The sequence below is a fragment of the Oncorhynchus masou genome, unplaced genomic scaffold (genome assembly GCF_036934945.1).
Source record: "Oncorhynchus masou masou isolate Uvic2021 unplaced genomic scaffold, UVic_Omas_1.1 unplaced_scaffold_1454, whole genome shotgun sequence".
Taxonomy (NCBI): domain Eukaryota; kingdom Metazoa; phylum Chordata; class Actinopteri; order Salmoniformes; family Salmonidae; genus Oncorhynchus; species Oncorhynchus masou.
This window is the reverse complement of record NW_027004520.1, coordinates 85001-99278: the sequence shown is the minus strand read 5'-3', so window position 1 is coordinate 99278 and position 14278 is coordinate 85001. Positions and strand designations below refer to the sequence as shown.

The 14278-nt window shown below is 43.2% G+C and overlaps 1 protein-coding gene across 1 annotated transcript in view; it reads left to right on the top strand.

Annotated features, from left to right (window-relative positions):
- LOC135530900 (protein CLEC16A-like) overlaps positions 1-14278 on the top strand; it is a gene marked incomplete at its 3' end in the record, with an annotated part of 94344 nt that overhangs the window by 27712 nt on the left and 52354 nt on the right.

The window sequence follows — 14278 nt, the reverse complement described above, 5'->3', positions numbered from 1 at the left end:
CTATATCAGTCTCAGAGTAGAGTCCTCTATGTCAGTCTCTGAGTAGAGTCCTCCATATCAGTCTCTGAGTAGAGTCCTCTATATCAGCCTCAGAGTAGAGTCCTCTATATCAGCCTCAGAGTAGAGTCCTCTATATCAGCCTCAGAGTAGAGTCCTCTATATCAGCCTCAGAGTAGAGTCCTCTATATCAGTCTCTGAGTAGAGTCCTCCATATCAGTCTCATTTTAGAGGAGAGTCCACCATATCAGTCTCTGAGTAGAGTCCTCCATATCAGTCTCATTTTAGAGTAGAGTCCACCATATCAGTCTCATTTCAGAGTAGAGTCCTCCATATCAGTCTCATTTTAGAGTAGAGTCCTCCATATCAGTCTCAGAGTAGAGTCCTCTATATCAGTCTCTGAGTAGAGTCCTCCATATCAGTCTCTGAGTAGAGTCCTCCATATCAGTCTCTGAGTAGAGTCCTCCATATCAGTCTCATTTTAGAGGAGAGTCCACCATATCAGTCTCTGAGTAGAGTCCTCCATATCAGTCTCATTTTAGAGGAGAGTCCACCATATCAGTCTCTGAGTAGAGTCCTCCATATCAGTCTCATTTTAGAGGAGAGTCCACCATATCAGTCTCTGAGTAGAGTCCTCCATATCAGTCTCATTTTAGAGGAGAGTCCACCATATCAGTCTCTGAGTAGAGTCCTCCATATCAGTCTCATTTTAGAGGAGAGTCCACCATATCAGTCTCATTTTAGAGGAGAGTCCACCATATCAGTCTCATTTTAGAGGAGAGTCCACCATATCAGTCTCTGAGTAGAGTCCTCCATATCAGTCTCATTTTAGAGGAGAGTCCACCATATCAGTCTCTGAGTAGAGTCCTCCATATCAGTCTCATTTTAGAGGAGAGTCCACCATATCAGTCTCATTTTAGAGGAGAGTCCACCATATCAGTCTCATTTTAGAGGAGAGTCCACCATATCAGTCTCTGAGTAGAGTCCTCCATATCATTCTCATTTTAGAGGAGAGTCCACCATATCAGTCTCATTTTAGAGGAGAGTCCACCATATCAGTCTCTGAGTAGAGTCCTCCATATCAGTCTCATTTTAGAGTAGAGTCCACCATATCAGTCTCTGAGTAGAGTCCTCTATATCAGTCTCTGAGTAGAGTCCTCCATATCAGTCTCATTTTAGAGGAGAGTCCACCATATCAGTCTCATTTTAGAGGAGAGTCCACCATATCAGTCTCATTTTTGAGGAGAGTCCTCCATATCAGTCTCATTTTAGAGGAGAGTCCACCATATCAGTCTCATTTCAGAGTAGAGTCCTCCATATCAGTCTCATTTTAGAGTAGAGTCCTCTATATCAGTCTCAGAGTAGAGTCCTCTATATCAGTCTCAGAGTAGAGTCCTCTATATCAGTCTCAGAGTAGAGTCCTCTATATCAGTCTCTGAGTAGAGTCCTCCATATCAGTCTCTGAGTAGAGTCCTCCATATCAGTCTCTGAGTAGAGTCCTCCATATCAGTCTCTGAGTAGAGTCCTCCATATCAGTCTCTGAGTAGAGTCCTCCATATCAGTCTCTGAGTAGAGTCCTCCATATCAGTCTCTGAGTAGAGTCCTCCATATCAGTCTCTGAGTAGAGTCCTACATATCAGTCTGAGTAGAGTCCTCTATATCAGTCTCTGAGTAGAGTCCTCCATATCAGTCTCATTTTAGAGGAGAGTCCACCATATCAGTCTCTGAGTAGAGTCCTCCATATCAGTCTCATTTTAGAGGAGAGTCCACCATATCAGTCTCTGAGTAGAGTCCTCTATATCAGTCTCTGAGTAGAGTCCTCCATATCAGTCTCATTTTAGAGGAGAGTCCACCATATCAGTCTCTGAGTAGAGTCCTCCATATCAGTCTCATTTTAGAGGAGAGTCCACCATATCAGTCTCTGAGTAGAGTCCTCTATATCAGTCTCTGAGTAGAGTCCTCTATATCAGTCTCTGAGTAGAGTCCTCCATATCAGTCTCATTTTAGAGGAGAGTCCACCATATCAGTCTCTGAGTAGAGTCCTCCATATCAGTCTCATTTTAGAGGAGAGTCCACCATATCAGTCTCATTTTAGAGGAGAGTCCACCATATCAGTCTCTGAGTAGAGTCCTCCATATCAGTCTCATTTTAGAGGAGAGTCCACCATATCAGTCTCATTTTAGAGGAGAGTCCACCATATCAGTCTCTGAGTAGAGTCCTCCATATCAGTCTCTGAGTAGAGTCCTCCATATCAGTCTCATTTTAGAGGAGAGTCCTCCATATCAGTCTCATTTTAGAGGAGAGTCCACCATATCAGTCTCATTTTAGAGGAGAGTCCACCATATCAGTCTCTGAGTAGAGTCCTCCATATCAGTCTCATTTTAGAGGAGAGTCCACCATATCAGTCTCATTTTAGAGGAGAGTCCACCATATCAGTCTCATTTTAGAGGAGAGTCCACCATATCAGTCTCTGAGTAGAGTCCTCCATATCAGTCTCATTTTAGAGGAGAGTCCACCATATCAGTCTCATTTTAGAGGAGAGTCCTCCATATCAGTCTCATTTTAGAGGAGAGTCCACCATATCAGTCTCATTTTAGAGGAGAGTCCACCATATCAGTCTCATTTTAGAGGAGAGTCCACCATATCAGTCTCATTTTAGAGGAGAGTCCACCATATCAGTCTCATTTTAGAGGAGAGTCCTCCATATCAGTCTCATTTTAGAGGAGAGTCCACCATATCAGTCTCATTTCAGAGTAGAGTCCTCCATATCAGTCTCAGATTAGAGTCCTCTATATCAGTCTCAGAGTAGAGTCCTCTATATCAGTCTCAGAGTAGAGTCCTCCATATCAGTCTCTGAGTAGAGTCCTCCATATCAGTCTCTGAGTAGAGTCCTCCATATCAGTCTCTGAGTAGAGTCCTCCATATCAGTCTCTGAGTAGAGTCCTCCATATCAGTCTCATTTTAGAGGAGAGTCCACCATATCAGTCTCTGAGTAGAGTCCTCTATATCAGTCTCTGAGTAGAGTCCTCCATATCAGTCTCATTTTAGAGGAGAGTCCACCATATCAGTCTCATTTTAGAGGAGAGTCCACCATATCAGTCTCATTTTAGAGGAGAGTCCACCATATCAGTCTCTGAGTAGAGTCCTCCATATCAGTCTCATTTTAGAGGTGAGTCCACCATATCAGTCTCATTTTAGAGGAGAGTCCTCCATATCAGTTTCATTTTAGAGGAGAGTCCACCATATCAGTCTCATTTTAGAGGAGAGTCCACCATATCAGTCTCATTTTAGAGGAGAGTCCACCATATCAGTCTCATTTTAGAGGAGAGTCCACCATATCAGTCTCATTTTAGAGGAGAGTCCTCCATATCAGTCTCATTTTAGAGGAGAGTCCACCATATCAGTCTCATTTCAGAGTAGAGTCCTCCATATCAGTCTCATTTTAGATTAGAGTCCTCTATATCAGTCTCAGAGTAGAGTCCTCTATATCAGTCTCAGAGTAGAGTCCTCTATATCAGTCTCAGAGTAGAGTCCTCCATATCAGTCTCTGAGTAGAGTCCTCCATATCAGTCTCTGAGTAGAGTCCTCCATATCAGTCTCTGAGTAGAGTCCTCCATATCAGTCTCTGAGTAGAGTCCTCCATATCAGTCTCATTTTAGAGGAGAGTCCACCATATCAGTCTCTGAGTAGAGTCCTCCATATCAGTCTCATTTTAGAGGAGAGTCCACCATATCAGTCTCTGAGTAGAGTCCTCTATATCAGTCTCTGAGTAGAGTCCTCCATATCAGTCTCATTTTAGAGGAGAGTCCACCATATCAGTCTCTGAGTAGAGTCCTCCATATCAGTCTCATTTTAGAGGAGAGTCCACCATATCAGTCTCTGAGTAGAGTCCTCTATATCAGTCTCTGAGTAGAGTCCTCTATATCAGTCTCTGAGTAGAGTCCTCCATATCAGTCTCATTTTAGAGGAGAGTCCACCATATCAGTCTCTGAGTAGAGTCCTCCATATCAGTCTCATTTTAGAGGAGAGTCCACCATATCAGTCTCATTTTAGAGGAGAGTCCACCATATCAGTCTCATTTTAGAGTAGAGTCCTCTATATCAGTCTCTGAGTAGAGTCCTCTATATCAGTCTCAGAGTAGAGTCCTCTATATCAGTCTCAGAGTAGAGTCCTCTATATCAGTCTCAGAGTAGAGTCCTCTATGTCAGTCTCTGAGTAGAGTCCTCTATATCAGTCTCTGAGTAGAGTCCTCTATGTCAGTCTCTGAGTAGAGTCCTCTATATCAGTCTCTGAGTAGAGTCCTCTATATCAGTCTCTGAGTAGAGTCCTCTATATCAGTCTCTGAGTAGAGTCCTCTATATCAGTCTCTGAGTAGAGTCCTCTATGTCAGTCTCTGAGTAGAGTCCTCTATGTCAGTCTCTGAGTAGAGTCCTCTATATCAGTCTCAGAGTAGAGTCCTCCATATCAGTCTCATTTTAGAGTAGAGTCCACCATATCAGTCTCATTTCAGAGTAGAGTCCTCCATATCAGTCTCATTTTAGAGTAGAGTCCTCCATATCAGTCTCATTTTAGAGTAGAGTCCTCTATATCAGTCTCAGAGTAGAGTCCTCTATATCAGTCTCAGAGTAGAGTCCTCTATATCAGTCTCAGAGTAGAGTCCTCTATATCAGTCTCTGAGTAGAGTCCTCTATATCAGTCTCTGAGTAGAGTCCTCTATATCAGTCTCTGAGTAGAGTCCTCTATATCAGTCTCTGAGTAGAGTCCTCTATATCAGTCTCTGAGTAGAGTCCTCTATATCAGTCTCTGAGTAGAGTCCTCCATATCAGTCTCTGAGTAGAGTCCTCCATATCAGTCTCTGAGTAGAGTCCTCCATATCAGTCTCTGAGTAGAGTCCTCCATATCAGTCTCTGAGTAGAGTCCTCTATATCAGCCTCAGAGTAGAGTCCTCTATATCAGCCTCAGAGTAGAGTCCTCTATATCAGCCTCAGAGTAGAGTCCTCTATATCAGCCTCAGAGTAGAGTCCTCTATATCAGTCTGAGTAGAGTCCTCCATATCAGTCTCTGAGTAGAGTCCTCCATATCAGTCTCTGAGTAGAGTCCTCCATATCAGTCTCTGAGTAGAGTCCTCCATATCAGTCTCTGAGTAGAGTCCTCCATATCAGTCTCTGAGTAGAGTCCTCCATATCAGTCTCTGAGTAGAGTCCTACATATCAGTCTGAGTAGAGTCCTCTATATCAGTCTCTGAGTAGAGTACTCCATATCAGTCTCATTTTAGAGGAGAGTCCACCATATCAGTCTCTGAGTAGAGTCCTCCATATCAGTCTCATTTTAGAGGAGAGTCCACCATATCAGTCTCTGAGTAGAGTCCTCTATATCAGTCTCTGAGTAGAGTCCTCCATATCAGTCTCATTTTAGAGGAGAGTCCACCATATCAGTCTCTGAGTAGAGTCCTCCATATCAGTCTCATTTTAGAGGAGAGTCCACCATATCAGTCTCTGAGTAGAGTCCTCTATATCAGTCTCTGAGTAGAGTCCTCTATATCAGTCTCTGAGTAGAGTCCTCCATATCAGTCTCATTTTAGAGGAGAGTCCACCATATCAGTCTCTGAGTAGAGTCCTCCATATCAGTCTCATTTTAGAGGAGAGTCCACCATATCAGTCTCATTTTAGAGGAGAGTCCACCATATCAGTCTCTGAGTAGAGTCCTCCATATCAGTCTCATTTTAGAGGAGAGTCCACCATATCAGTCTCATTTTAGAGGAGAGTCCACCATATCAGTCTCTGAGTAGAGTCCTCCATATCAGTCTCTGAGTAGAGTCCTCCATATCAGTCTCATTTTAGAGGAGAGTCCTCCATATCAGTCTCATTTTAGAGGAGAGTCCACCATATCAGTCTCATTTTAGAGGAGAGTCCACCATATCAGTCTCTGAGTAGAGTCCTCCATATCAGTCTCATTTTAGAGGAGAGTCCACCATATCAGTCTCATTTTAGAGGAGAGTCCACCATATCAGTCTCATTTTAGAGGAGAGTCCACCATATCAGTCTCTGAGTAGAGTCCTCCATATCAGTCTCATTTTAGAGGAGAGTCCACCATATCAGTCTCATTTTAGAGGAGAGTCCTCCATATCAGTCTCATTTTAGAGGAGAGTCCACCATATCAGTCTCATTTTAGAGGAGAGTCCACCATATCAGTCTCATTTTAGAGGAGAGTCCACCATATCAGTCTCATTTTAGAGGAGAGTCCACCATATCAGTCTCATTTTAGAGGAGAGTCCTCCATATCAGTCTCATTTTAGAGGAGAGTCCACCATATCAGTCTCATTTCAGAGTAGAGTCCTCCATATCAGTCTCATTTTAGATTAGAGTCCTCTATATCAGTCTCAGAGTAGAGTCCTCTATATCAGTCTCAGAGTAGAGTCCTCCATATCAGTCTCTGAGTAGAGTCCTCCATATCAGTCTCTGAGTAGAGTCCTCCATATCAGTCTCTGAGTAGAGTCCTCCATATCAGTCTCTGAGTAGAGTCCTCCATATCAGTCTCATTTTAGAGGAGAGTCCACCATATCAGTCTCTGAGTAGAGTCCTCCATATCAGTCTCATTTTAGAGGAGAGTCCACCATATCAGTCTCTGAGTAGAGTCCTCTATATCAGTCTCTGAGTAGAGTCCTCCATATCAGTCTCATTTTAGAGGAGAGTCCACCATATCAGTCTCATTTTAGAGGAGAGTCCACCATATCAGTCTCATTTTAGAGGAGAGTCCACCATATCAGTCTCTGAGTAGAGTCCTCCATATCAGTCTCATTTTAGAGGAGAGTCCACCATATCAGTCTCATTTTAGAGGAGAGTCCTCCATATCAGTCTCATTTTAGAGGAGAGTCCACCATATCAGTCTCATTTTAGAGGAGAGTCCACCATATCAGTCTCATTTTAGAGGAGAGTCCACCATATCAGTCTCATTTTAGAGGAGAGTCCACCATATCAGTCTCATTTTAGAGGAGAGTCCTCCATATCAGTCTCATTTTAGAGGAGAGTCCACCATATCAGTCTCATTTCATAGTAGAGTCCTCCATATCAGTCTCATTTTAGATTAGAGTCCTCTATATCAGTCTCAGAGTAGAGTCCTCTATATCAGTCTCAGAGTAGAGTCCTCTATATCAGTCTCAGAGTAGAGTCCTCCATATCAGTCTCTGAGTAGAGTCCTCCATATCAGTCTCCGAGTAGAGTCCTCCATATCAGTCTCTGAGTAGAGTCCTCCATATCAGTCTCTGAGTAGAGTCCTCCATATCAGTCTCATTTTAGAGGAGAGTCCACCATATCAGTCTCTGAGTAGAGTCCTCCATATCAGTCTCATTTTAGAGGAGAGTCCACCATATCAGTCTCTGAGTAGAGTCCTCTATATCAGTCTCTGAGTAGAGTCCTCCATATCAGTCTCATTTTAGAGGAGAGTCCACCATATCAGTCTCTGAGTAGAGTCCTCCATATCAGTCTCATTTTAGAGGAGAGTCCACCATATCAGTCTCTGAGTAGAGTCCTCTATATCAGTCTCTGAGTAGAGTCCTCTATATCAGTCTCTGAGTAGAGTCCTCTATATCAGTCTCTGAGTAGAGTCCTCCATATCAGTCTCATTTTAGAGGAGAGTCCACCATATCAGTCTCTGAGTAGAGTCCTCCATATCAGTCTCATTTTAGAGGAGAGTCCACCATATCAGTCTCATTTTAGAGGAGAGTCCACCATATCAGTCTCATTTTAGAGTAGAGTCCTCTATATCAGTCTCTGAGTAGAGTCCTCTATATCAGTCTCAGAGTAGAGTCCTCTATGTCAGTCTCTGAGTAGAGTCCTCTATGTCAGTCTCTGAGTAGAGTCCTCTATATCAGTCTCTGAGTAGAGTCCTCTATGTCAGTCTCTGAGTAGAGTCCTCTATATCAGTCTCTGAGTAGAGTCCTCTATATCAGTCTCTGAGTAGAGTCCTCTATATCAGTCTCTGAGTAGAGTCCTCTATGTCAGTCTCTGAGTAGAGTCCTCTATGTCAGTCTCTGAGTAGAGTCCTCTATATCAGTCTCAGAGTAGAGTCCTCCATATCAGTCTCATTTTAGAGTAGAGTCCACCATATCAGTCTCATTTCAGAGTAGAGTCCTCCATATCAGTCTCATTTTAGAGTAGAGTCCTCCATATCAGTCTCATTTTAGAGTAGAGTCCTCTATATCAGTCTCAGAGTAGAGTCCTCTATATCAGTCTCAGAGTAGAGTCCTCTATATCAGTCTCAGAGTAGAGTCCTCTATATCACTCTCAGAGTAGAGTCCTCTATATCAGTCTCAGAGTAGAGTCCTCTATATCAGTCTCAGAGTAGAGTCCTCTATATCAGTCTCAGAGTAGAGTCCTCTATATCAGTCTCTGAGTAGAGTCCTCTATATCAGTCTCTGAGTAGAGTCCTCTATATCAGTCTCTGAGTAGAGTCCTCCATATCAGTCTCTGAGTAGAGTCCTCCATATCAGTCTCTGAGTAGAGTCCTCCATATCAGTCTCTGAGTAGAGTCCTCCATATCAGTCTCTGAGTAGAGTCCTCCATATCAGCCTCAGAGTAGAGTCCTCTATATCAGCCTCAGAGTAGAGTCCTCTATATCAGCCTCAGAGTAGAGTCCTCTATATCAGCCTCAGAGTAGAGTCCTCTATATCAGCCTCAGAGTAGAGTCCTCCATATCAGTCTCATTTTAGAGTAGAGTCCACCATATCAGTCTCATTTCAGAGTAGAGTCCTCCATATCAGTCTCAGAGTAGAGTCCTCCATATCAGTCTCAGAGTAGAGTCCTCTATATCAGTCTCAGAGTAGAGTCCTCCATATCAGTCTCTGAGTAGAGTCCTCCATATCAGTCTCTGAGTAGAGTCCTCCATATCAGTCTCTGAGTAGAGTCCTCCATATCAGTCTCTGAGTAGAGTCCTCCATATCAGTCTCTGAGTAGAGTCCTCCATATCAGTCTCTGAGTAGAGTCCTCCATATCAGTCTCTGAGTAGAGTCCTCCATATCAGTCTCATTTTAGAGGAGAGTCCACCATATCAGTCTCTGAGTAGAGTCCTCCATATCAGTCTCATTTTAGAGGAGAGTCCACCATATCAGTCTCTGAGTAGAGTCCTCCATATCAGTCTCATTTTAGAGGAGAGTCCACCATATCAGTCTCTGAGTAGAGTCCTCCATATCAGTCTCATTTTAGAGGAGAGTCCACCATATCAGTCTCTGAGTAGAGTCCTCCATATCAGTCTCATTTTAGAGGAGAGTCCACCATATCAGTCTCTGAGTAGAGTCCTCTATATCAGTCTCTGAGTAGAGTCCTCTATATCAGTCTCTGAGTAGAGTCCTCCATATCAGTCTCATTTTAGAGGAGAGTCCACCATATCAGTCTCTGAGTAGAGTCCTCCATATCAGTCTCATTTTAGAGGAGAGTCCACCATATCAGTCTCTGAGTAGAGTCCTCCATATCAGTCTCATTTTAGAGGAGAGTCCACCATATCAGTCTCATTTTAGAGGAGAGTCCACCATATCAGTCTCATTTTAGAGGAGAGTCCACCATATCAGTCTCTGAGTAGAGTCCTCCATATCAGTCTCATTTTAGAGGAGAGTCCACCATATCAGTCTCTGAGTAGAGTCCTCCATATCAGTCTCATTTTAGAGGAGAGTCCACCATATCAGTCTCTGAGTAGAGTCCTCCATATCAGTCTCATTTTAGAGGAGAGTCCACCATATCAGTCTCATTTTAGAGGAGAGTCCACCATATCAGTCTCATTTTAGAGGAGAGTCCACCATATCAGTCTCTGAGTAGAGTCCTCCATATCATTCTCATTTTAGAGGAGAGTCCACCATATCAGTCTCATTTTAGAGGAGAGTCCACCATATCAGTCTCATTTTAGAGGAGAGTCCACCATATCAGTCTCATTTCAGAGTAGAGTCCTCCATATCAGTCTCATTTTAGAGTAGAGTCCTCCATATCAGTCTCAGAGTAGAGTCCTCTATATCAGTCTCAGAGTAGAGTCCTCCATATCAGTCTCTGAGTAGAGTCCTCCATATCAGTCTCTGAGTAGAGTCCTCCATATCAGTCTCTGAGTAGAGTCCTCCATATCAGTCTCTGAGTAGAGTCCTCCATATCAGTCTCTGAGTAGAGTCCTCCATATCAGTCTCTGAGTAGAGTCCTCCATATCAGTCTCTGAGTAGAGTCCTCCATATCAGTCTCATTTTAGAGGAGAGTCCACCATATCAGTCTCTGAGTAGAGTCCTCCATATCAGTCTCATTTTAGAGGAGAGTCCACCATATCAGTCTCTGAGTAGAGTCCTCCATATCAGTCTCATTTTAGAGGAGAGTCCACCATATCAGTCTCTGAGTAGAGTCCTCCATATCAGTCTCATTTTAGAGGAGAGTCCACCATATCAGTCTCTGAGTAGAGTCCTCCATATCAGTCTCATTTTAGAGGAGAGTCCACCATATCAGTCTCATTTTAGAGGAGAGTCCACCATATCAGTCTCATTTTAGAGGAGAGTCCACCATATCAGTCTCTGAGTAGAGTCCTCCATATCATTCTCATTTTAGAGGAGAGTCCACCATATCAGTCTCATTTTAGAGGAGAGTCCACCATATCAGTCTCATTTCAGAGTAGAGTCCTCCATATCAGTCTCATTTTAGAGTAGAGTCCTCCATATCAGTCTCAGAGTAGAGTCCTCTATATCAGTCTCAGAGTAGAGTCCTCCATATCAGTCTCTGAGTAGAGTCCTCCATATCAGTCTCTGAGTAGAGTCCTCCATATCAGTCTGAGTAGAGTCCTCCATATCAGTCTGAGTAGAGTCCTCCATATCAGTCTCTGAGTAGAGTCCTCCATATCAGTCTCTGAGTAGAGTCCTCCATATCAGTCTCTGAGTAGAGTCCTCCATATCAGTCTCATTTTAGAGGAGAGTCCACCATATCAGTCTCTGAGTAGAGTCCTCCATATCAGTCTCATTTTAGAGGAGAGTCCACCATATCAGTCTCTGAGTAGAGTCCTCCATATCAGTCTCATTTTAGAGGAGAGTCCACCATATCAGTCTCTGAGTAGAGTCCACCATATCAGTCTCTGAGTAGAGTCCTCTATATCAGTCTCTGAGTAGAGTCCTCTATATCAGTCTCTGAGTAGAGTCCTCCATATCAGTCTCATTTTAGAGGAGAGTCCACCATATCAGTCTCTGAGTAGAGTCCTCCATATCAGTCTCATTTTAGAGGAGAGTCCACCATATCAGTCTCTGAGTAGAGTCCTCCATATCAGTCTCATTTTAGAGGAGAGTCCACCATATCAGTCTCATTTTAGAGGAGAGTCCACCATATCAGTCTCATTTTAGAGGAGAGTCCACCATATCAGTCTCTGAGTAGAGTCCTCCATATCAGTCTCATTTTAGAGGAGAGTCCACCATATCAGTCTCTGAGTAGAGTCCTCCATATCAGTCTCATTTTAGATGAGAGTCCACCATATCAGTCTCTGAGTAGAGTCCTCCATATCAGTCTCATTTTAGAGGAGAGTCCACCATATCAGTCTCTGAGTAGAGTCCTCCATATCAGTCTCATTTTAGAGGAGAGTCCACCATATCAGTCTCATTTTAGAGGAGAGTCCACCATATCAGCCTCATTTTAGAGGAGAGTCCACCACATCAGTCTCATTTTAGAGGAGAGTCCACCATATCAGTCTCTGAGTAGAGTCCACCATATCAGTCTCATTTTAGAGGAGAGTCCTCCATATCAGTCTCATTTTAGAGGAGAGTCCACCATATCAGTCTCATTTCAGAGTAGAGTCCTCCATATCAGTCTCATTTTAGAGTAGAGTCCTCTATATCAGTCTCAGAGTAGAGTCCTCTATATCAGTCTCAGAGTAGAGTCCTCTATATCAGTCTCAGAGTAGAGTCCTCCATATCAGTCTCTGAGTAGAGTCCTCCATATCAGTCTCTGAGTAGAGTCCTCCATATCAGTCTCTGAGTAGAGTCCTCCATATCAGTCTCTGAGTAGAGTCCTCCATATCAGTCTCATTTTAGAGGAGAGTCCACCATATCAGTCTCTGAGTAGAGTCCTCCATATCAGTCTCATTTTAGAGGAGAGTCCACCATATCAGTCTCTGAGTAGAGTCCTCTATATCAGTCTCTGAGTAGAGTCCTCCATATCAGTCTCATTTTAGAGGAGAGTCCACCATATCAGTCTCTGAGTAGAGTCCTCCATATCAGTCTCATTTTAGAGGAGAGTCCACCATATCAGTCTCTGAGTAGAGTCCTCTATATCAGTCTCTGAGTAGAGTCCTCTATATCAGTCTCTGAGTAGAGTCCTCCATATCAGTCTCATTTTAGAGGAGAGTCCTCCATATCAGTCTCATTTTAGAGGAGAGTCCACCATATCAGTCTCATTTTAGAGGAGAGTCCACCATATCAGTCTCTGAGTAGAGTCCTCCATATCAGTCTCATTTTAGAGGAGAGTCCACCATATCAGTCTCATTTTAGAGGAGAGTCCACCATATCAGTCTCTGAGTAGAGTCCTCCATATCAGTCTCTGAGTAGAGTCCTCCATATCAGTCTCATTTTAGAGGAGAGTCCTCCATATCAGTCTCATTTTAGAGGAGAGTCCACCATATCAGTCTAATTTTAGAGGAGAGTCCACCATATCAGTCTCATTTTAGAGGAGAGTCCACCATATCAGTCTCTGAGTAGAGTCCTCCATATCAGTCTCTGAGTAGAGTCCTCCATATCAGTCTCATTTTAGAGGAGAGTCCTCCATATCAGTCTCATTTTAGAGGAGAGTCCACCATATCAGTCTCATTTTAGAGGAGAGTCCACCATATCAGTCTCTGAGTAGAGTCCTCCATATCATTCTCATTTTAGAGGAGAGTCCACCATATCAGTCTCATTTTATATATAATAATATATAATAATATAATATAATAATATAATAATAATAATAATATATATCCCATTTAGCAGACGCTTTTGTCCAAAGCGACTTACAAGTCGGCTGGGGCCACTACTTTTACATATGGGTGGCCCCAGCGGGAATCGAACCCACGACGCTTGGCTTTGCAAGCGCCATGCTCTACCGACTGAGCCACATCAGTCTCATTTTAGAGGAGAGTCCACCATATCAGTCTCATTTTAGAGGAGAGTCCACCATATCAGTCTCTGAGTAGAGTCCTCCATATCAGTCTCATTTTAGAGGAGAGTCCACCATATCAGTCTCATTTTAGAGGAGAGTCCACCATATCAGTCTCATTTTAGAGGAGAGTCCACCATATCAGTCTCATTTTAGAGGAGAGTCCACCATATCAGTCTCATTTTAGAGGAGAGTCCTCCATATCAGTCTCATTTTAGAGGAGAGTCCACCATATCAGTCTCATTTCAGAGTAGAGTCCTCCATATCAGTCTCATTTTAGAGTAGAGTCCTCCATATCAGTCTCAGAGTAGAGTCCTCTATATCAGTCTCAGAGTAGAGTCCTCTATATCAGTCTCAGAGTAGAGTCCTCTATATCAGTCTCTGAGTAGAGTCCTCCATATCAGTCTCTGAGTAGAGTCCTCCATATCAGTCTCTGAGTAGAGTCCTCCATATCAGTCTCTGAGTAGAGTCCTCCATATCAGTCTCATTTTAGAGGAGAGTCCACCATATCAGTCTCTGAGTAGAGTCCTCCATATCAGTCTCATTTTAGAGGAGAGTCCACCATATCAGTCTCTGAGTAGAGTCCTCTATATCAGTCTCTGAGTAGAGTCCTCCATATCAGTCTCATTTTAGAGGAGAGTCCACCATATCAGTCTCTGAGTAGAGTCCTCCATATCAGTCTCATTTTAGAGGAGAGTCCACCATATCAGTCTCTGAGTAGAGTCCTCCATATCAGTCTCATTTTAGAGGAGAGTCCACCATATCAGTCTCTGAGTAGAGTCCTCTATATCAGTCTCTGAGTAGAGTCCTCTATATCAGTCTCTGAGTAGAGTCCTCCATATCAGTCTCATTTTAGAGGAGAGTCCACCATATCAGTCTCTGAGTAGAGTCCTCCATATCAGTCTCATTTTAGAGGAGAGTCCACCATATCAGTCTCATTTTAGAGGAGAGTCCACCATATCAGTCTCTGAGTAGAGTCCTCCATATCAGTCTCATTTTAGAGGAGAGTCCACCATATCAGTCTCATTTTAGAGGAGAGTCCACCATATCAGTCTCTGAGTAGAGTCCTCCATATCAGTCTCTGAGTAGAGTCCTCCATATCAGTCTCATTTTAGAGGAGAGTCCTCCATATCAGTCTCATTTTAGAGGAG